The sequence below is a fragment of the Helianthus annuus genome, chromosome 12, assembly GCF_002127325.2.
Source record: "Helianthus annuus cultivar XRQ/B chromosome 12, HanXRQr2.0-SUNRISE, whole genome shotgun sequence".
Lineage (NCBI taxonomy): Eukaryota > Viridiplantae > Streptophyta > Magnoliopsida > Asterales > Asteraceae > Helianthus > Helianthus annuus.
Genome location: NC_035444.2, coordinates 15,567,316 through 15,590,669, shown reverse-complemented (window position 1 = coordinate 15,590,669; position 23,354 = coordinate 15,567,316).

Here is a 23,354-nt window from a genome sequence, read left to right as displayed (position 1 = left end):
GCAAACTTACCGGCGAAATTAAATCCAAAGGCGACTTTGGTAACCGTGAAAACTTTCCACAGCGAAATTATCACGGTTTTTCGGCGGATTTACTGGTCGTCGTACAAGCGAAATTGACCAGTGAATTTGGCGAAATTTGAAGCGAAATTGAGCGAACTGACCTGACACAGCGAACTACACCAGCGAACTTGACTTGTCAGCGAATTTGACCTGCACATTAAAACCAGCGAAATTAAACATTGAACCAGCGAAATTAAGCTAAAACCAGCGAATTTAGGAGAGAATTTAAGTGGTGGAATTTCAGTTGGCAAGCGTCAGAAATTTTTCGGTGTTTTGCAAATAGAAATTGATCCGTAGCTCGTTAGACAGAACCGTTTGCACCGTTGAACTCGTGTGATTTTTAGGACAAAAAAAAAAAAAAAGTCTGGAAAATCCCGAATTCGGTCTTTGACATTATATATCATTGGATTCGTCTTTTCGAGACGATTCTAACGGTGTAACTTAGTAACCACTGCTTTCGGAAACTTTCGTACGGTTTTTCTCAGTCTGTTACGTTAAAATGTCGAACATGTCTACTTTGAACGAGTTGTTGAAGATGGAGCATGAGGTTGGTACTACCAACAAACCACCTAAGATGATGAAGGTGGAGAACTATTTGACATGGAAGGATCGTTTTCAATCCTTCATTGAATACCAGGATACGCGCATGTGGATATGCATCGAAGATGGGTACATAAATCCTTCACACGACTTTGAGGGCAGACCACGTAGAACAGAGTATGTGAACATGCAAGATAATGATAAAAAGATGTATGAGGCTGAAAAGAGAGCCTTGGCTGCAATCAAAATGTCGTTACCTGATAGCATCAAACATACCTTCAAGAAGTACACTAACTCAAAGGATATGTGGGATGCTTTGGAGAAAAGGTACGCTGGTAATGCTGATGTCAAGAAGAACAAGATTGATCTACTGAAGAAGCAGTTTGCTGTTTTCAAGTACATGAAGCACGAGTCACTTGAAGACGTCATCACTCGTTACTACCATCTGATGTCAGAAATGGACAATTATGAGATCGATTGCTACTCTGACGTAGAGAAGAATGACAAGCTGCTCGATGCTTTGCCTACTAAGTGGGATATCTACACTTTAATGATTAAAGGTGAAGCAGATTATGAAACAAAAGATCTTGAAGAGGTAGTAGGAAAGTTGAGAGCTTATGAGCTCAGCATGAAGAAGAAAGATACTGGATATGATCAGGTTCAAGATCCGGCTGTTTACAATGGGCTTACATCTTCTTCATCTCACAACGCTTCTAGCGACTTTGCTACTGCGTTTTTATCATGTGAGAATGAGCAGGTTATGGTGAATCAGGATGGTGATGTGTGTTTCATTGCTGCTTCAGGAGGATCATCTGGAGTAAAGAATACATCCACCTCTAAGCAGAGTACTACTGCTAAGTCAATGCCGATGAGTGTAAAGTCTGCTGAAGAGCATCTGGCTCTACTTGCTTCGTTTGTTGCTTCCTATGAAAACTATATTCAGGGAAAGATTTCTGATCCTGCTACTCTGGATGAGGACTATGATCAGATTGACCCTGATGATCTTGAAGAGATGGATTTGCAATGGCAAATGGCCATGATTTCTAGGCGTGTGAAAAGGTTCATGAACAGAACAGGAAGAAAGTTTGTGGGAAGGAGTGTTGGTTTCGACAAGACTAAAGTGAGGTGCTTTAATTGTCAAAGTTATGGGCACTTTGCTAGGGAATGTCAGAAACAAAAGCAAGATAATTCGAGCCAGAGTTCAAACAACAGGAATGCATCAAACAACTCTAGCTCAAAGGCGTTGATCTCTACTGCAAGAGAGGGTTCATATGATTGGAGCATTCACTTAGAAAGTGATGGGAATGCCACTCAAGCATTCATGGCAGAGATTACTCCAGTCGTTGATGGTGAAGCTAAAGTAGATGATGCTGATGTGAAGGTGGATGCTGATGTGAATGTGGATGCTGAGGTGAAGGTAGAGAATAGAGCTGAAGAGAAGAAGGTTGATCAGACAACAGGTGCTGAAGACGAAAAACAAAAGTCTGAATATGAAAAAGAAGCTGAGGAAAAGGATGCCAAGTATAAACAATTGCAAGCTCAGCTTGCTGCTCTAATGGCCAACCTGGACAAACAAACAGGAGAGGTAAAATCTAATTCTGTGTGTTTAAAATGTCGTGAACTACAGGGTGAGGTTGACAGGTTGTCTGCACAAAACAAAAGTTTGGTAAGTGAGATGTCTAACATTAAAGAATCAAACTTTTTTGCTAAAAGAAACGAAACGTCATACTTGAAGAAAATAAAAGGTTATGAAAGTGAACTTGAAGCCGTAACCTGCAAATTAAATGAAAAACTTCAAGTCATTGACTTAGCTCATGACATGATGGCTGAAAAAACAAAAGAGATTTCTGATAAAAACAAGGAGTTGTCAGATGCTCAACTCAGAATTGTTGAACTTGAAAAGAAATTGGGTCAATTCAGGGATTCTGCTTTTGTTATGAAACATATGATGGGTGGGTTAAAGAAGAGTAATGACAAGACTAGTGTGGGATTCCAAGGCTTTAATGAAGTCCCACCTCCTCTTAGTCATGATTATTCATTCCTACCTGATGAAGATGAGCTAACCAAATTCATGTCAACAGCACCGAGTAGTTCCACAGCAGGTCGAGGAGATGAGTCTAAGAGAGATGAGGCCAAGAAGGATAATAACAGCAAACCTGTTTTGAAAACGAAAACTTCACAACCTAGGAATAAAAACTCAACTTTTGTTAAAAAGATTAGTTTTGTTCAAGGAAGTGACATGAAAAACGAAACAGCTGTTATTGAAAATGAATCAAACGTAGAGTTTGCTAAAAATAAAAACAAAGAAAATTCTGAAATTAAGCAAACTGAATCAAATCCTTCTGTGGCACCATCATCAAAACCTGAATCTAGTTCAAAGGCTTCAGATAAGAAGTCTTCGAAAAGGATGTCATGCTTCAAATGTCATACCAAAGGACATGTAGCTAGCTGCTGTCCTAACAAAACGAATGAAGCACAGGTGAATGAGAGGAAGAGAGAGAAGTCACCAGAGAAAAATGGTGATAAGCAGGAGAGAGAATCCAACTCTCCTAAGAAATCTGCTCCTAAACAACCAGAGCCAGTTGCTGTTGGTGAGGATAAGGCTGAAAAAGGAACTCCACAAGTTCCTCGTTTTCAAAGAAATTAACCTACATTTCAGCCTAGATCTCCACCAGGCAGATTTGAGAGACCTAGAAGCAGTTCACCAAGAATGAACAATCAAAATACAAATAATTTCAGAAGTCAAGGTCAATATCAAAATCGATACCAAAATAATGGTAGTCGAAATTTTTATAACAATGGCTTTAGAAATTATAACTATAATGCTTCTTGGAATCAAAATCCAAATTTTCAAAGGTCATATAGTCCAAACACACATAGGAACCCTCAGGACCAAAGACCTAGTGGAAGTCAAAATAAATTTCCAACAGGTCTAAGATCCAAGACTCCAGTTAGGAGTAATGGATATTGGATGGACATTCCGGTGGTTGGTGAATTTGGACGACCCAAGACCATTAAGGCTTGGGTCCCCCAATCTAACTAATTTCTTGGTTGGTGTGTGCAGGAGCTGCTAAGGAGGATTATCAACTTGTGGTATGTTGATAGTGGCTGCTCCAGGCACATGACGGGGGATGCGAGGTTGTTGACTGAATTTGAAGAATATGATGGAGGACAAGTGAATTTTGCGGGTGCAAAAGGTGGTAGAATTACAGGCCGAGGAAAGGTGACCAATGGGAAGATCACACTGGACAAAGTGAACTATGTGGAGCAGCTTAAACACAATCTTATGAGCGTGTCACAAGTCTGCGACAAGGGTCAGTCGGTCCATTTTACCAAGAATGAAGCATTAGTGTTGAAACCAGGTTTGAAGATACCGGACGATTGGATAGTGATGCGAGCGCCAAGGAGAAATGACACTTATGTCATGGACATGGGTGCAAAGGATCCAACTGCAGTGGTGGCGTGTTTACTATCAAAAGCATCTGAAGCTGAATCGATGTTGTGGCACAGACGCATGGCCCATATTCACTATCGCAAAATGAACTATCTTGTTAAAAATGAGCTAGTGAGAGGGGTTCCATTTCGGAGGTTTCAAGTGGAAGACAAATGTCTTCCATGTCAAAAGGGAAAACAACACAAGAAACCTCACAAATAAAAAACAGTAAATTCCATAGATGCCCCTTACGAATTACTTCACATGGATTTATTCGGTCCAGTGAACGTGAGGAGCATAGGTGGAAAGTACTATTGTTTAGTTGTCACTGATGATTACTCACGTTATTCATGGGTTTTCTTTTTAGGTACAAAAGATGAGACAGCAGAAATGTTGATAGATCTTTTTACAAAATTAGAAAACGTCCATGATGCAAAGATCAAGAGGATAAGGAGTGATAATGGCACGGAGTTCAAGAATCGTATTCTGGATCTCTACTGTCTTCGCAAGGGAATTGAACATCAATATTCTGCTCCTTATACGCCTCAACAGAATGGAGTTGCTGAGAGGAAAAACAGGACGTTGATTGAAGCCGCTAGGACAATGCTTTCAGATTCTAAGCTACCAGTTCTTTTCTGGGGAGAAGCTGTGAATACAGCTTGCTATGTCCTAAACAAAGTTTTGACTGTTAAACGTTTTAACAAAACTTGTCATGAATTAATGTTTAACAAGAAACCAAACTTAGAAGGCTTTGAACCATTTGGATTACCCTGCACCATTGTGCGAAATAAAGATAAACAAAAATTCGGTGAGGTGGCTGACGAGGGCTACTTTCTAGGTTACGTACCTGGCGCACCGAATAAAAGGGTTTTTAATCTAAAAACTGGTAAAATTGAGGTTGTGTTTAATGTTGAAATTACTTCATACAAACCTCAACAGTCAACGAGTGGACCAGCTATATTATATGATTATGAAAGTGTTTTTAAATCATTTAATATTCCTGAGTTTTCCAATGCAGATGAGTCTCAGCTGATTCAAACAGCGATTGGTGATGATGAAGGCGAGTTCATGCCTAGATCGAATGTTGATACAACAGATGCTCCGGGACCTTCCCAAGATGCTGCTAATACTGATTCAAGTGACGATGAACCCGAACCCAATCAGGGGGAGGATTTCATTAATCCGTTTGCGGATCAGCATATTCAGGGGGAGGTTGGCTCAAACCTGGGTGACAATTTGGAAGTCGATGCTGTTGCTACTACACGAGCAAATAGAGATCATCCAGTTGACATGATTCTTGGAGATCCTGCTGCAGGTGTTCAGACAAGAAGAAGCATAGCAGCGAATACTGGTTTATTTGTGTCGATTGAGAAGACTGGGATTGTGAACGAATGCTTGTATAGTTGCTTTATTTCCCAAGAGGAGCCGAAGAACATTCATATGGCTCTTAAAGACAATTCATGGGTTGAAGCTATGCAAGAGGAATTGGCCCAGTTTGCTAAGTTGAAGGTTTGGGAGTTGGTTGATCTTCCTAAAGGTGAAAGAGAGATTGGCACTAAATGGGTATTTAGGTGCAAGAAAGATGAAAGAGGTATAGTCACGCGAAACAAGGCTCGATTGGTGGTCAAAGGTTTCAATCAGCAAGAAGGGATAAATTACAATGAAGTATTTGCACCAGTGGCAAGGTTGGAGGCAATTCGTTTGTTTCTGGCTTTTGCTTCTTTCAAGGGCTTCAAAGTTTACCAACTAGACGTGAAGAGTGCGTTTCTTTACGGGAAAGTCCAAGAAGTGGTGTATGTCTCACAACCAGATGGGTTCGTTGATCCAGATTATCCAGATCGAGTGTACAAACTTGATAAGGCTTTGTATGGGTTACATCAAGCTCCCAGGGCGTGGTACGAGACACTGTCTACACATCTGATAAAGAATGGTTTTGAAAGAGGTCAGATTGACAGTACACTGTTCATCAAGAGGAAGAAGGAAGATTTTCTGCTGGTACAGGTGTACGTGGATGACATCATCTTTGGGTCATCTGATGAAAGCATGTGTAAAGAGTTCGAGCAGGTGATGAAGAGCAAGTTCGAAATGAGTGCTATGGGTGAGCTGTCCTACTTTCTGGGATTACAAGTTGAACAGAAGGCGGATGGGATGTTTATTCATCAAACAAAGTATGTGTATGACATTTTGAGTCGGTTCAAAATGAATGATTGCACTACTTCCAACACACCCATATGTGAAAATCACAATCTTGGCCCAGATCATGAAAGTACTGAAGACGTTGATCCTACTCAATACAGGGCAATGATTGGTTCTCTGATGTACTTGACTGCTTCAAGACCCGACATCATGTTTGCTGTATGCTTGTGTGCCAGATATCAAGCGAATCCTAAAGAGTCACACATGAAAGCAGTGAAGCGAATTATTCGTTACTTGAAGGGGAAACCTAAACTTGGGTTGTGGTATCTAGCTGATAGTGATTTGACGTTTGTTGCTTACACTGACTCAGACTTTGGAGGATGCAAATCGAACAGGAAGTCTACAACAAGTGGTTGTCAGTTCTTAGGAGGCAGGATCGTGTCTTGGCAATGCAAGAAGCAATCCTGTGTGTCTACCTCTACGTGTGAAGCTGAATATATTGCTGCTGGAAGCTGCTGCTCTCAGGTTCTCTGGATTCAACAGCAGATGCGCGATTACGGTTTGGATTTCACTCGTACTCCTATTATGATAGACAATAATGCCACTATTTCAATAACTAATAATCCCGTGAATCACAGTCGCACAAAACATATTGACATACGTCATCATTTTATACGGGATTGTGCTGAAAAGAGACTAATTGAATTACATCGAGTCGACACAGAGGATAACCTGGCAGATCTTTATACTAAAGCATTTGACAGGGCTCGCTTTGAACACTTAGTCGAACTCAACGGGATGAGGAATCCTGAATAACTGGTTTTTCATAAGAATTTTTGTAAATAGTTTACTGCTTTTCATAAAAATCAAAAACATAAAAAAATTGAAAAATCAAAAACATAAAAAAAATAGAAAATCAAAAATGAGATTTCACTGTGTGAAAAAGAAGAAATGATAGTACATCAGCAAGTTAGACTGTCACACTGAAACTGAATCATAAATTGCTTAAGTGTGATAGCAGCTTCATCATATGATGTACCAGTAGGCAAGAGCATGAAATAATCAACTTACCAATGTGATATAAACTTAAATGAACTGAATATGAGTGGGGAACACATCAGTGATGTATGGTTTAATGACCTTAAATTCTTGCGTTGATAGATTGCCAAAATCTGAAGTTTTGGGTCTTTATACTGTTATTTCAACTAGGGATATCTTGGCTGTCTGTCTGTTAGAACTAAAATTGTACATGACCCCAGGAAAGATAGTCACTTGGAATTAGCTCATTTCTATTTGAATGTCTGTATATTTCCCGATACACACAATTTTGATCTGATTCTGAAATCTTCTCTGAAAAAAGTCGTGTACCTCCTCTGCTGCATCCAGATATATGCTGACCTGGAGGTGCTAGGCAACGACAGCTTCTGCTGCATCCAGATACATGCTGACCTAGCTGTACGTTGTCGCGCTATAGATCTAATACACCCGAAAGAGGCCCTCTAGTGCCCAAAAGAAACCCAATAAACCTATATCAAACTGAGAAAATCTCATTTGATCTGTATATTATACCATCTCTACTAAGATCTATTCTTTTCTCTTCTCAACCTAATCCCAGTTAAGATTTCAGAACTCAGGATTGGACTTGTGAAATATGTGGTAGGGAAGATACTTGCATGATAGAGTGTGCTGTTTATATTTCCAGGATTTGATTAGTATTTATTTGGGTGTTCATAGTTAAGCAATAAAACATGATAAAACAGTTTATATGCAGAACTAGACACAGTCAGGATATCTTAAAGTATGACATCAGTATACTCACCTACTACGATGAATCTTTGTGCATACCTTGATCGTGGGGGTATATCCTGAAGTGGGACACGCTCGTATTTCAGAAAATAAAATTACCTTAACGTATCATATGGTAATGGTACTTGAAATGTTCATGCATTTTGTTTAAGAGGACAAACATACTGGTAATCGTCTTGAACTGCTTTTCACGAAAAAATAAATAAAGAATTATCTAATAGTGTGAAACAGTTTGATTGTGCTGATATGATCTTCTTACCAGTGATTCTCACAAAAATAGAGTGTTTATTGCTTTTGTATTTACTTGCTTTCAGAAAATATAAAAATCCAAAAATAGTGTCATTTTCTGTTTAAAATTCTTAACGTACGGAAAACTGTTATTCTTGGAGGAATTGTTACTGATAGGGGGAGACGGTGTTAGTAAGTGAGTTTAAAATTTTAAATCCGACAGGTTGTTCTTGTGTGTTGAACAAAAAGTTTTGCGTGTTGATGATAAGTTGCAAAAAGCTTAATCTGTTATACAGTTTCACAAATCTCTTGAAAAATAATAATTTATTTAACGTATGTTGAAAAATTCTTATGGTTTCTCGAGATGTTTGTTTTATAGTATACAGATTGAAGCGGTATGTTGCTGAGAAGTTGATGTGACGTGTGAAGATGAGAGTTTGATTGGCTGCATGGTAGAACCTCCTTTCTATATTGCAGACAAGATTGAAGAGTTTGAAGATTGCTGTGCAAATGCTGAACTGGAGTTTACTCAAGTGCTAACGTGTTGAAGATTTGGTGATTGGATGCATCAGCTTAGGGGGAATCTGTTGCTGACAGAAGCTATTGAAGCTGAAGCTATCCAAAGACCAAAGACAGTGCAAGATTACTTGAAGATTGCAAGAAGACTGAAGACAAAGTTTTGACTCAAGACAAAGGTTTTATGAAGCTATTGTCAAGGGGGAGTTTGTTGGTGCATGTTTGTGACAACAGCTTAGATTTGGTCTTTGGATATCTTGTAATTAGTTAAACGATAAACAGTTAGCGGGTTTAGCTTTGTAATAGTTAGTTGTAATGTTTGGGCTAACTAAACCCAACGAATTGGGTGATGGGGGGCGAATTGGGCCTGTCCAATTCGCAGCCCAGGAGTCTTTAACCTAGCCCAGTTGTGAACCTTGTGTTATATAAACAAGGTTAAACATTAGGGTTTAGGTTAATCAGCCAAAACAGTTGTGTGAGAGAGCAATTTCGTGAGAGACATAGTCTTAGACGAATTAGGGTTTGGTTGATTGTAATACGCAAGTTTGATAATCAATAGAAACCCGGTTTGAAAGTGATTTGCTGTTTCTGTTTCCTACACGTTTTCTGCTAATTCTGATCAAAAGGATTCCGCACTCTTGATTGGAAAGACGATTCTGTGACGATCCATAGACTCAAGGGGACCTACACCGTTATCAGTAACGATGCACATTGGTAGACCGAAACGGCAGATGATGTGTTCCCAAATGAATTTCCTTGTTATTATAGCAGTGGTTGAGGCGAGCGGTTTCGCCTCTACCCATTTTGTGAAGTAATCAACCGCTACTATGATAAAGTTGACCGCACCTGGTGCGTCTGGGAAGGGTCCGACCACGTCGATTGCCCATTTCTGAAAGGACCATGCGGTGGTGACCGGGACCAAGTTGTTTTTGGGGCGCAAAGTCTTTGGAGCATGTCGTTGACAGTTAATACACTTGCGCAACTCTTTGACGGCATCCAGGTGCATGTCGGGCCAGTAATATCCAACATTCATGATTTTGGCCACTACCATGCGTGGTCCTGCGTGTATGCCACACATTCCCTCGTGTATTTCTCTGATGAGGTATGTGGCATCCTGGGGGTTGACGCATCGTAGGGGTGGCCCTAGGTATGATTTACGGTATAAGATACCGTCTCCTATTTGATAATGACACGCTTTGTATTGTAACTTGCGTGCCTCTGACTTGCTTTCGGGAGTCACACCTGATTGCAAATATGCAATAATTGGTGTCATCCAAGATGTTGTGCCGTATTGAATGACATTGACCTGGCGTAGGGGTACCGAAGGATTCTACAGAATTTCGATGTGTATCTCCTTTACCATGTGTTGGAAGCTGGTAGATGCAAGTTTTGATAGCGCATCTGCGGATTTGTTTTCACTCCTGTTGATATGTCGGATATTGAATGAAGTGAACTTTGATGTTAGTTGTAGGGCTTGCTCGAGGTAGAGGATCATGATATCCCCCTTTGCGGCATAGTCGCCGCGTATCTGCCCTGTAACTAACAAAGAGTCGACGTGTGCTTCCAAATGTTGCACGCCGAATTTGACTGCTAAACGTAGTCCTGCCAGTAGAGCCTCATATTCTGCCTCGTTATTTGTACTTTTGAAATCGAGGCGGATTGCATATGTAAGTTCTTGGCCATCAGGGCCGACGAGTCGCAGACCTGCGCCTGCACCTTCCTCGTTGGAGGCACCATCAGTAAAAAATGCCCAAGTTTCCGAGGAAGATGGTGCTGGTGTAGGATTTTGTGCTTCTTCGCATTCTTGGATGCGATTGGCCGGTACCTCGGCAACGAAATCAGCTAAGACTTGGCCTTTAATCACGGGGCGCGGTTTATAGTTCAGCGTATGTGCGCCCAGCTCGATTTCCCATTTCGCTAATCTCCCAGAAATGTCAGGTTTGGATAGGATCGGGCTGATCCTGTAATTGGTTAGCACCGTGATGACATGGTTTGCGAAGTAGCGTCGCAACCGTCTTGAAGCGTGTACTCGTGCTAATACCAATTTCTCCATTATTGAATATCTTGTCTCTGGGTCGTTGAGCATCTTGCTGATGTAATAGATGGGTGTTTGAACTCCATCCCGCTCCACTATCAGTACCGCACCTACCGCGTTGTCTGCGGCAAATAGGTATAATATGAGTGGTTCATCCTTGCGTGGTGCGGTTAGAGTTGGGAGTTGTATCAAACACTCCTTCATTTCCCGGAAGGCATTTTCGGCCTCTGCGGTCCACTGGAATTGTTCTTTCTTTAAACAGTTCCGCAGGGTCTTGATGAAAGGATATGACTTAGGTGCATGGTTGGCTAAGAATCTATTTAGTGCGGCTAGCCTGCCGGCCAGCCGTTGCATTGCTTTCATCGTTGAAGGCGATGGCATGCGCTCGATCGCCTAAACCTTTTCCGGGTTTACCTTGAATCCATCTTTGGTTACGATGAATCCAAGGAATTTGCCTTCTTCCATTCCAAACGAGCATTTCCCTGGATTGAGCTTTATGTTAACGCTTCGCAGAGTTTGGAATGTTCGTTCAATATCAGTGAGCATGGTATCTTCCTCCATGCTTATGATGACTAGGTCGTCCATGTAGATTTCGACACTTTTGCTTATTTGCCCGCGGAAAGTGTCGTTCATTAGTTTTTGATAGGTTGCGCCCGCGTTGCGCAACCCAAACGACATTTTTGTATAAAAGTAATTCCCGGTGGGAGTGCGGAATGCCGTTTTGTCTTCATCCTCGATTGCCATCTGTACTTGGTGGTAGCCTTTATAACAATCGAGGAAACACTTCCATCTGAAAGGTGCGAGGTTATCGACTTTTTCGTCGATTTCCGGAAGTGCGTAACAATCCTTGGGACAGGCTTTGTTGAGGTCTTTGTAATCAACGCACATGCGCCAGCCCCCGGATGGTTTCTCTACCATGACTGGGTTGGATAACCAAGTCTGGTATTTAACTTCCCGCAGGATGCCTGCGGAGAGCAGTTCTTCCACCTGCTCATGCATCGCCTGGTTTTTAGCGGATCCAAGGTGGCGTTGGCCTTGGATCACTGGCTTAATACCTGGCATGGAATTTAAGCAATGTTGCGCGATTTCACGCGGGACCCCAGTCATGTCTGCGGGTGTCCACGCGAAAATGTCTTGGTTCCTGAAGAGAAGCTGCTTCAGGTGCGCTTTGGTGTTAGGGGACAAGGCGTGGCCCAACGCAACCTTTTGTTCTGGGTATCTCGCGTTGAGAACCCATTTTTCTGGTTGGTTGTTGGGGGTAGGCCTTGCTATCTTGGTCGGACATATTTCGCCCGATATCATGACGTCTCTGCGTGCGTAGATTATCGCGGCCCCTGTTTCGGTTGGGAATTCGACAACAAAGTGGGGTACGGATGTAATCATGTTGAAATCCCCTTGGGATTCTCTCCCAAGGAGTACGTCATATTTGGAAGTATGAGGTAAAACCACGAAGTTTACCTTTTCTGTTCGCGTGTGCCTTCCGCTGGTAAGGCGCACAGGAAACGTAATTTGGCCGAGGGGAAAGACAGTTTCCCCTGCGAAACCGGCCAACGGGTAGTCCACTGCTTGCAACCGATCTTTGTCCTCCTGATCGAGCTGGTTGAAGCATTGCTCATAGATGATATCGGAAGTAATGCCCGGGTCGACGAATAGACGCTCGGTGCAGTAATGAGCCAGTTGGCCTGTAATAACGACGGCGCGTCTGTCGCGCGGGCCGCCTCAGACTTTTGGAAAGACGACTTGCTCGTCTTTCCAGTCATTGTCCGGTCTTCTCTCCGCCTTGCGCGGCCTACCTTTACCTCCGTTGATCATGTGGGTTGAGGCCACATACATGGTCCTCTTCCCTGAGGAGGTGCCTTCGCCATGAGGAGTGATGCGCTTGGTGGGTTTCTGCCCACCTGGAAAAAGATGTTGCAGTTTCCTCTCTTTTAAGGCTCGCTCAATCTCCAGCCGGAGACTGATGCAGTTGTTTGTGGTGTGGCCCGAGTCCTTATGATACTCACAATAGAGAGTGAGAGCTTGATTTTTCTTGGACTTCATTGGTTGGGCCGGTCGCAAGAGCTGTGCGTCCGTAAGAAGGACTTCGCTTGGCGACACAGTGATCTCGGTCCAGTTCCGGTCCCGAGAATCTTTCTTTGACGCCCGGTTGTATCGTTGGGGATTGTGGATCCTTGGGTCAAACGGGTTGGTCCGCGGGAAGTATGGTTTGGAAATGCTGTCGCGATTTCCAACGTCCCGGTTGCGTTTATTGTTACGCTTGGACCCCTGGTGGGAGGTTTCGGCTTGGGGCTGTGCCTTTGCCATATGCGGTTCAAGGGACCGCTGCGTCTGGGCGTATGTCTTGACTGCGGCCACGACATCTTCCCATTTTTTAGGCAAGCCCTCCTTGCCAGAGATGGTCATAACCATCTGCTTGTCCCTGACGGCCTTGATGAAATGGTTCCGTGCCATTTGGTCTGCCACGTCACCTATCTCCAGGCACTCTTTATTGTATCGGACGACGAATGCTTCTAGATATTCGTCGTCCCTGCGCCAGATGTTCATGACATCCAACGAATCACGTTCGTGACGTCGTTGCTGGCTAAAATGAGCGAGGAACTTTGCATGCAAGTCCTCGAATGAGACCAGTGATGCCACTGGCAAAGAATCGAACCAAGCCCTGGCCAGACCTGTGAGGGTCTGGGGGAAAAAATTACACCAAGTGGGTTCATCCCACTGGCCGTTGCACCCTGCACCCATGAAAATGTTCATGTGGTCGTCCGGGTCGGACGAACCGTCGTATTTCCCAACGTTGACTGGGAATTTTGTTGTGGTGACATGGGCGTGGGCAATTCGCGGGGCGAATTTGGAGTTTTCGGCCGTAGCTTTCGGCCTGTAGGGCTGGTTCTCAGGGCGCTTTGCAGCCCTAAGGTATGTGTTGCGTGGATGAGTGGGAGGAATATAGTTGCGTCCTCCCGGTCTGCTGCTGGTGTCATGCGAATCCCCGCAATATGTATGGTCGTCCGGGTCGGTATGACCATAACCTTCATACTGGGGCAGCGATCCCAGTCGGCTTTGGATGCCGGAACTGCGGTGGACTGTGGATTGCCGCCTGTTATCCCCTTGGGGGCTCAGGCGGCTTTGTATTGGGCCCCTGGTGCGGGACCCATATGAGGAATCGTCCTCATTTATTGTGCGGACCTCACAGTAAGAGGATCCGCGGTCTTCACGCCTGCTTCTGGAGGCTAGACGTGAGGGTGCCCTGCCGTCATATTGTAAAATACGACCCGCAGGTGTGTGCGGTGCCGGGGTAGGCCTGGCTTGTATTTGCGCTTCAGCGCAAGCTCGGTTATATGTTGCGGCCAGCAGGGCGGCCTGCTGGTCATACCAGGTGTGAGGGTCCATGTCCGGAGAGATCACAGATGCATACTGTTATAGAGCGTGTCCGAACGTTAGGGATGGACCCCTTTGCGTTGATGTGCCAATGTGGCCCGGATTTAGGTCTGGGGGAGCAGTCCCCGCATTCCCTGGGTTGGTGGGGAGTAGATTATCCTCAGTGTTGTTTTGGTGATTAGTCATGATCTTTTTGAGAGTGAGAAAGATGGTTGAAAAAGTGCTAAGAGTAGCGGTGGGCGCCAATGATGAAACAATGGTTAACCGGGCAGGGTTAACTCACTGGTCTCGTCAAGAAGGGTTAATCCCTTCCTCTCGAGGATCGCTGGCTGGATCACCGGTGGGTTGATCTCCTGCACAGGGAAACAAACCGTGACTCGCAACAAGGAGGATGGCGTGGGGGGTGCTCCTTGTTACCACTCTCCGGCGTGAGAATCAGTAGTCTGCTTGGGAAGCAAAGTATGATAGTAGTAGTAGTGAGAGAGTTGTCAAGAGATACCTCAAACCTGGTTTGGGGTTGGTATTTATAGCCGAGGAGTGAAGGAGGAGGTGGATGGATAGACTGACGGCATGCTGCACCTTTGCAGGTGTGTCAGACATGTCGGTCGGGGAGGCGACGCCACGTCAGTCTGCTGCTTACGTAGTCCTGACAGGCGGCTGCCATTGGTACTACTTGCTCTGTGGTGTCAGTCCCACTTGATGAGTAGACAGGGTGCGGTGTAAGCCGCATCGCTGTTTGCGGTAACTGTAGACGTTCCCGCGTCTTACTCTTTGATCAAGAAATACGCGAGATGCGGTGCCAGGCCGCATCGTCGTCTGTGGTGACTGTTGATGTTATCCAGGTTCTCTGTATTGATAGAAGTGTTCACTGGATGTGGTGCCAGGCCGCATCGCTGTGAATACTTCCGTTTTCATACACCAGATGCGGTGCCAGCCGCATCGCTATACCGTTCTCATATTCCAGGTAAGTCCTCCTCCATCATTGGACATATTGGATTCAACCACTGTGCCGATGCGTTCCCGCACGGACATAAGTAGGTTGTTAGCTAGTGGGGGTTTTGATAAGGGTAATGGTCACTCGCGGTCGATGCTGACGCGAGATCTGGGACCATACCCCTTCAAAGGGCATGGTCATAGATGATGTAACATATTCTTGACAAGTAACTATTAAGTTATTATCAAGTTTAGTTACTTAGGTATACATATGGAATAATTAGCTAATATATAGATTACAAGGTCCTATGGTTCAAGCATGAGGTAGGAGATTAATGTCTCCATTTAGGTACCTCTAAGAATCATGGAAATCATGTAGAAGGTAGGAAGAACAAGCTTCCATTTAGGCACCTCTTAAGTGTTCACCACTACACTTGATGTAAAAACAACCAAGGAGGGTCATGAACTATGAAATAATAATGCAATAACAACAACTAATCTATGGAAAAACATCAAGTAGTGAGTGGATTTCTATGAAAGATAGCCCAAGCTAGTCTAACAATCACACTTACATCAAACTTCAAGCTTGAACACTTCTTGTGGGTAAAACCCTAACTAAAACAGAATGTTTGTGAGGTTTTAACCTCTGATTTAACATGTCTCAACCTTGTTTTTAAGCCTAACTAACCATAGGTGAGGTTATAAGCATTAGGACATAGGCTTGAGATGAGAAAACTCAAGTTTGGTTAAGTTTAACAAAGATTACATGAAAATAGAAACAATCAGTGGACTTTGGAGCCTTTTTGCCGGAGTTCCAGGGACTTATTTACTGTGAAAAACCCATGGAATCGAAGCTAAGGTCAAGCCAAGTGTCCTGGAAAAAGAATGAGCTAAAACGGATGAGAAACGAAGAAGTTATGCATACTTTTGTGAAGAGATGTAAATCTGCTCGAATCTCCTGATGTAGTTGCGAATTTCCAGCTGATTAGAGTCAATTAGGAGTGAAATGGAGGTGTTTGCAAAGTGATTTAGGCCTGGATTAGTTTGGTATTTATAGGGTTGGATTAGGTTAGGTTTTGGTGAGTTATTAAATGCTAAAAGTGGGTTTAAACTAAAAAAACACATAAAATCCCGCTCAAAACGCGCTGAAAGGGAGCCTGATCGCGGCTGCCAGCTCCTTTTAACGAGTGAATAAATGAATTAAGAGCCGGGTTCCTTTCGATATCAAGGCCGCAGCCCAGCGGTTAAGAGTGTTGTTGTTGTTGTTGTGCGACCGGGGTTCGAATCCAGGGTTGTGCAATCTTTTTGTTTATTTATTTATTTTTTTGTGTTTTAAGCATTGAACTTTCATCTAATTGCACAACTGGTCCCTGTAAGTTTGAACTTTCAGCACATTACACTATCAACCCTTGTCTTTAACTAAGTTATAACACACTTTTTTTCTTGAAAGCTAACTTTAAGGTTTAAACTAACTAAGTTAATTTTACTAAACTTATTATCTAACGAGACTAACTAAAATTTATTAAATAAACTTTTAGAGAGTAAAATTTATTTAATTAATTAAAACTAAATAAATTAAAATAGTTAAATAACCCTATTTATGAACGAAATAAATAAATAAGAAGAACCTTTAACGATTTTTCCTCTCACGAAGCTTCCGAATTTTAAGATTTTAACTAGTTTAACGAGTATCGGGTGTCAATAAATATAGAATCAAGAATCCATGAATGATATTTCGTAAACGTATGATTCACAAGTTTCACGTATTTGCAAGATTAGCACAAAGTTTCCAAGGATTATAATTATGCATCGGATGTTTCACCAAATTAAACGTATGAACATCTGTAAAGTATGTACAACACGAAACTAAAGAAATACAAGTTTTATTTATGATCCAAGTCTCGGATTTTACAACGGTTACAAAGAAAGAACGATTACAAGAACACAAGACTTCCAAAAATAGAAATACGAACAAGACTTGCTAAAAAAGGAAAGTACAAAGTAGGAGGGCGTTACAATGATATTTTGTAAAGAGTGTTCTAGATTAAGAACACTCTAGATAGGCAACAATGCACTATAAATAGGGATCATGAGAGCTCATTTGAAGCATCCCCACATACTTTCTCTTGTATACTTGTGTTCAAGTATTACAAGCAACCCACTTGCGATCCAACGTTCCCCTTAACAATTTTCACAACCAAAACCCAACGACACTAAGTCGGCTAGGCTTGTTAGGATCAAACGGGTCACACGAACACGATCAACACACACGCTCAGTTCACAATCAAGAACACAAAGATTTATAGTGGTTCGGTCCGGCTCTGACCTACGTCCACTCTCGGTAACTAGGAGGTTGTATTTGCTTGGTACAAGTAATTACAGATACAAGACAATCTCATATATAGGATTGAAAGAAAGAAAAAAGTCAAAAAACAAGATCCGTGAATTCTGGATCACAGTGAAGATTGGATCACCTCTGCCTTTTTTTATCCTCTTATCCTTTTATCCTTTTCTGACATCAAGTTGATCAAGTGGATTCACACTCAACAATCTCCCGCTTGAAGCCACGGAATAATCTTCACATGTGCTTCAACTGTGCATCAGTATTTCTGTAAAAAACTTTTGATCTTAGCACATTCCTAGTTACCCGACCTTCTCTTCAATTATCCTGAAGGCCAGTTGAAGCTATGCAAAGCTTCAACTTCTCTAAGGTGACAACCTTAGTCACATATCAGATGGATTTTCACTTCCTTTGAACTTCTTCAACTTCAGAGTGCCTTCACTAACTTGCTCTCTGATGAAGTGATATCTCAACTGTATGTGTTTCGTCTTCGAATGGAAGACAAGATTCTTTGCAAGATGAATTGCACTTTGATTATCACAGAACAGTGCACAATCAACTTGTTCCTTGCCAAGCTCTTTGAGAAAATTCTTCAACCATATAAGCTCTTTGCTTGCTTCAGCAACTGCCATATACTCTGCTTCTGTGGTTGAAAGGGCAACACTTTTCTGGAGTCTGGACATCCAACTTACCGCAGTGCCTCCCACTGTAAAGACATATCCGGTGGTGCTTTTGTAAGATTCTTTACAGCCACCAAGGTCTGCATCTGCAAAACCCATCAGAATAACATCTTTCCTCTTAAAATGCAATGCCATCTTTGAAGTTCCCTTCAAGTATCTCATCAACCATTTAACTGCTTCCCAATGTTCTCTTCCCGGATTGGACATAAACTGACTAACAACTCCCACTGCATGAGCTACATCTGGTCTCGTGCATACCATTGCATACATGAGGCTACCAACTGTAGATGCATACGAAACTTTAGCCATTTCTGCTTTGTCTTCATCTGATTTAGGTGATTGAACTTTAGAAAGCTTAAAGTGATTTCCCAAAGGTGTGCTTCTGATCTTGGCATCTTTAAGGCTGAATCTCTCTAACACTTCCTCAATGTACTTCTCTTGATATAGTGTCAAAGAACCATCTTTGTTTCTGAAAATACTCATCCCGAGTATTTGATGTGCAGCTCCCAAGTCTTTCATCTCAAACTCTTCAGACATTTGCTTCTTTAACTTCTTGATTTCTGTCATGTCTGAACCTGCAATCAACATATCATCCACATATAATAGTAGAATGATATAAGAACCCTTGAACTTCTTGATGTAACAACAATGGTTATTGTCACATCTCTTGTAACCAACTCTTCCCATGAAGTTATCAAACTTTAAGTACCATTGTCTGGGCGCTGGTTTCAGATCATACAAACTATTCTTCAACTTACACACCAAGTTTTCTTTGCCTTTAACCTGAAAACCTTCTGGTTGTGTCATGTAGATGTCTTCTTCTAGGTCACCATGTAGAAAAGCTGTCTTGACATCTAGCTACTCTAGATGCAAGCCTTCTGCTGCTACAATACTGAGAACAAGTCTGATGGTAGTCATTTTTACCACTTGAGAAAATATTTCATTGAAATCAATTCCCTCTTTCTACTGAAATCCCTTGACCACTAATCTTGCTTTGTACCGTTTGGTACCATCATGTTCATCATTGACCCTGAAAACCCATTTCTTTTGAAGAGCCTTCTTCGCAGCTGGAAGCTTTGTTAAGTGCCAGGTCTTGTTCTTCTCAAGCGACTTTATCTCATCTTTCATTGCTAACTCTCACTGCAATGAATCTTTCAACCCCATGGCTTCTGAGTAACACTGGGGTTCACCATTTTCTGTCAGATGTATGTAATTGACTGATGGTGAGTATCGGTCTGGAGGTCTAGTGACTCTAGACGATCTTCTTGGTTGAACTTAAGGTGTTTCTGGGGATTCTGGAGTTTGAGGAGCAACTTCTTCTTATTCTTCTTCTTCCTCATAATCATTACTAGAATCATCCCCTGAGCTCCCACTGTCGCTTGACTCATTCCCATTTTCTGGAATGTTGACTGAAGCTTATTTTCTTGTTTCACCACTTTCAAATTCAACATATTCTTTTTGAATTTCTGGTCCTTTGGTGTTTTTGTCTTTGTACAATTCGTTTTCATTGAAGACGACATTCTTGCTTCTGATTACTTTTCTGCCTTCATTATCCCAAAGCCTGTAACCCATTTGTTCTGACCCATAACTAATGAATGTGCACTTCTTGGATTTTGAGTCTAACTTATCACTGTCACCAACTTCTAACAAATCGTAAGCACTACAACCAAAGACTCGTAAGTGTTCTAGACTTACCTCCTTTTCTTGCCACATTTCTTCTGGAAACTTGAAATCTAAGGTAACAGTTGGTGAACGGTTGATCAAGTAGGCTGCAGTGTTAGTTGTATCGGCCCAGAATGTCTTGGGCATCTCGGCATTTAGCCTCATGCTTCTAGCCCTATCATTTAGAGTTCTATTCATTCTCTCAGCTACACCATTCTGCTGAGGAGTTCCGAGAACTGTCCTGGTCATCTTTATCCCTTCCTTGGCACAATAATCAGTGAACTGCTTGCTTATGTGTTCACCACCATTGTCCGACTTTAAGCACTTTGCCTTCAAATTAGTTTCATTTTCAACAGCAGATTTCCATATCTTAAAAGCATCAAATACACCAGATTTATGTTTAAGAAAATATACCCATACCTTACGTGTTGAATCATAGATGAAGGTAACATAATACCTCGAGCCTCCTAGAGATGAAACTGAAGTTGGTCCATATACATCGGAGTGAACAAGCTCTAACTTCAGAGCTTTCGGTGTCCTCCCTGTCTTCACAAAAGTAACCCTCTTTTGTTTTCCAAGAACACAAGGTTCACAAAATTCAGTTTCTACTTTCTTCAAGTCTGGAAACTTTCCTTTCTGAGCAAACATCTTCAATCCCTTCTCGCTCATGTGTCCGAGTCGGTTGTGCCATAAATTTGATGGACTTGGACCGGTGGTCATTGCATGAACACCTTCAACAGAAACTTCTGCCATGTATAGAGTGCCTCTCTTCTTTCCTTTGGCAATCACTAAATTTCCTTTGATCACTTTCCATTGTCCACCCCCAAAATGAACATTAAACCCTTCATCATCCAGTTTACCAACTGAAATCAACTTTCTCCTTAGGTTAGAAATAACCATGACATTTTTCAATGTCCATATAGTTCCTAATGAGGTCTTCAAGTCTACATCTCCAATACCTGTGATATCAAGCATTTGATTATCTGCTAAACGAACTTTACCAAAGTTACCTGTTCGTAGATTCTTGACCATATCTGGGCATGAGATAGCATGGAAAGAAGCACCCGAATCCATAATCCAAGATTCAACTGAATCTTCAACAGAACAAATGAGAGCATCACCTAATTCTTCCAAGGATACACTGTTTACTTCTTTCTTTACAACTAGTTTTGTACATTGGCTTCTAAAGTGACCTTTTTCTTTGCAGTTCCAACATTCAATGTCTTTTCTGTTCTTTGACTGTCCCCTTTTTCTGGACTTGGACCTGCCTCGACTATGTCCTCTTTCGTTTCTTCTTCTTCTACTTTCTGTATGCAATAAAGAACTAGAATTAGAAGTCTCACCATTGCTTCTCCGTCTGATATCTTCATTTACTATCAAGTCACGAATACTCTCGAAAGTGAGTTTGGTTGTGCTGGATGCACTACTAACAGCTGTGACTGTGGTTGACCAACTGTCGGGCAACGATGATAAAAGGAGTAGCGCTTGTACTTCATCTTCAAACTTTATTTCAACTGAGGCTAAACGAGAGATAATCGAGTTTAACTCATTTATGTGAGCGGTAACCGACATGCCTTCCTTCATCTTGGTGTTAACCAATTGTCGGATGAGGAATACTTTGTTTGTAGCGGATGGTTTTTCATACATGTTGGACAAAGCTTTCAATACACCATATGTGGTTGTTTCATTGACAATGTTATATGCAACACTCTTTGCCAAAGAAAGCCTAACCACACCCAAAGCTTGTCTATCCAACAACTTCCATTCTTCATCATACATGTCATCTGGTTGTTCACCCAACATAGGCAAATGCAAACTTTTCTGATACAAATAATCTTCAATTTGCATTTTCCAAAATCCATAATCACTTCCATCAAACTTATCATTCTTAATTTTACCGTCTTCTGCTATTTAAACAAATAATTACTAATTGTACAAACCAAACCAAACCAAGTTCGTACCAAAAATAATTATGCAAGCGGAAGCAATTAATAGAAACAAATACTTATCTGTTTCGTGCTTTAAATGGCAATGAATAGGTAGTAGTGGGTTATGATGGATGTTTGTCAAAGTTGAGGGGCCTTTCTGATCAAATTGAGAAATTCAATTTTCCACCAGAAATAAAGGCATGTACACCGTGCTTCTTCTTCACCCACAAAAAAGAAATATGTTCCCTTTTCTTTTCAAACACAAGACAACCACAGAACCAGCGATTCACCTGGCTCCGGCGATGGCGACACTGAGGAACACGGAGGCGATGAACCGGAAACTGGGTTCAATCGGAACCCTAGTTCAATTTCACCGGTCAGCTTCTTCTTCTCTTCTGTTCGTGTGTCACTCAAGAGCCAAACTGGGTTCAATCGGAACCTTAGACAGCGACGACGGCGGCGACGAACTGAGCAGCGGCGGTCTCTGATCGGAACCCGGCGGCTTCGAAATCACGGCTGTGATTCACCTGAGCGACGACGGTTCTGATCGGAACTCTAGTACAGGTCAGTATCTTCTCTTTCTTGTACACCTCCTTCTCTGTTCGTGTGAGTCGATCAAGAGCCCTATGCTCTGATACCAGTTGTTAGGATCAAAGGGTCATACGAACACGATCAACACACACGCTTAGCTCACAATCAAGAACACAAAGATTTATAGTGGTTCGGTCCGGCTCTGACCTACGTCCACTCTCGGTAACTAGGAGGTTTTATTTGCTTGGTACAAGTAATTACAGATATAAAACAATCTCATATACAGGATTGAAAAAAAAAACGAAAGTGGATCCGTGAATTCTGGATCACAGTGAAAATTGGATCACCCCTGTCTTTTTTATCCTTTTATCCTTTTCTGACATTAACTTGATGAAGTGGATTCACACTCAACAAGGCTTACTTAGACCACGTTCTAAGGCTACACACGAGTTGAATAAGTAACTCCATGACATTTGGGTGCCCTTTCCCCTCAGGGTATATATGTCACGTGCGCTTGAGAACCCCTATCATCTTTTTAAGAATAGAGTTTGATTTGTGTTAGTAAGAAAACTGTTGTATTAAACTTATATCACAAAAAAAATAAAAATAAAAAAAAATAAATAAAATCTGTCGTCTTTAAACGACTAAATAAATAAACCAACAAATCTATCTTTGAATTCTACTTTATCATAATGAATATTCGTTTAGTGTTTCCCAACTGTCAAACATGAGTCTTTTATCAATAAATATAATAGTATAAATGCTTAAGCAACATTTTTCATATTATTAGGTGAATTTGACACGACACATCTAAATATTCATGATATGATCTCATACATCAAATCTGAAACTGAGTTATCAATTCGTCTAACATCTCTACTGGGAGAATAGTAAACGACAAGCTACCATTGGTCACTAATAAGAATTTAGACGAATGTAGTGTCTCTTGTTAAAAAATGTCGAACATGAACTTATACCGACACGAAAATAAAAATTAGTAAAAATTATGTTTTTTAAGTTTAAAATGGCACCGCGCGTTGCGATGGGGCCTAAACGTAAAAAAAGTTGAATTTATAAAATCTAATGAAAACATTATATTTGACCCGACTTGTTGTTATCAATAACTATCAAAGTTACTCTATAAATATACCTA